The following is a 1,471-nucleotide window of genomic DNA, read 5'->3' on the forward strand; positions in this document are numbered from 1 at the left end:
TTTCTGTTTATCTGGTAATGACCTAATTTCAGCATCAAATTTGAATGAGAGTTTTGCAGGACACGTTGTTCTTGGCTGGCAATTTTTTCTTTCAAGATTTTACATATGTCATCCCATTGTCTTCTTGCCTGCTTGGTTTCTGCCAAATAATCTGAGCTTAGTCTTATTGTTTCTCCTCTGTAGGTGACTCCTTGTTTTTCATGAGCTGCTCTCAGGATTGTTTGTTTGTCTTTGGTTTTGGTGACTGTGATTATGATAGGCCTTGGTGATTTTCGTTTGGGCTCTATCCTATATGGGGTTCATTGAGCTTCTTGGATGGCCAACTTTTCATCTTTCATGATATTGGGGAAGTTTTCTGTCAGCAGTTCTTCAATGATCCTCTCTGTGTTTTCTGTTTTCTCCCCCTGTTCTAGAATTCCAATCAGTCGCAAACATTTGCTTTTGATTGTATCGCATAGAATTCTCAGGCTCTCTTCATTTTTCTTTGTTCTTTTTTCTGAGTTTTCCTGAAACAGATTTGTATCCAAGTGTTTTTCTTCAATTCCACTGATCCTGTCTTCCACTATTTCTTATCTGCTTCTCAGCCCTTCTATGACCACGTTCATTTCTGAAATCTTGTTGTTTATGTTTCGGATTTCTAATTGTTGTCTTTGTGTAATTTCTAGTTGTGAGTTTATTTTGGCATTTTGTTCCTTCATTATTTTCCTGATTTCTTCCAATTTTTTGTCTGTATTTTCCATGAATTTGTCTATTTTTTCCTCATGTTTGTCAGCTTTTTGCCTCAGCTCTTGGAGAATTCTGAGTATTAGAGATTTGAATTTCCTATCAGGTAGTTCTAGTGCATTTTCTTCCACTGGAGAGTTATCTGGTGTTTTATTTTGGACACTTACTGGAACTATCCTGTCCTGTTTTTGTAAATGTTTTGATTTTGTCTGCGGTCTTCGGGGCTTTCAGTAGTCGTTTTTCTCGTTTATTGATTGCAGATTTGTTTGTTTTTTCCTTTTTTTAAAATTTTGACTATGTCTGAGCAGGCGGACTGTGTGTTCTTTGTTGTTTGCTCGTCTGTGGGCACAATACTTTTCATCTCCTTCTCCAATTGGCAGGGTCAGTCACTCAGATACGGTACGGCAGGGCAGGTCTAGCTGAAGAGGAGTTACTGGGACAGGTTGTTTGTGGCCCTTACTACAGTCACCAGAGCAGGTTGGTAATCAGTGCAGGGCAGGTTTCAGTTGGCCGTGCCTGTGCTGCTTGGTGGTGTGATGTCAAGTGCTCAGTGCAGGTAGGCAGGATGCAGTGAGGAGATTGTTATGTGTGGAGCTAAGATGGCTAAGCGAAAGAGGAGAGAGGAACAGGAGCCAAAAACATACATACAAACAAAAAAGAGTGCTAGGGGAGCTTGCTGTTGGAGTGGAGAGATGAGAGACTATGAAATGGAGAAAAACAGAAAGGGGAAGAGGAAGAAAAGAAAAGT

Source organism: Trichechus manatus, unplaced genomic scaffold (genome assembly GCF_000243295.1).
Source record: "Trichechus manatus latirostris isolate Lorelei unplaced genomic scaffold, TriManLat1.0 scaffold00110, whole genome shotgun sequence".
Taxonomy (NCBI): domain Eukaryota; kingdom Metazoa; phylum Chordata; class Mammalia; order Sirenia; family Trichechidae; genus Trichechus; species Trichechus manatus.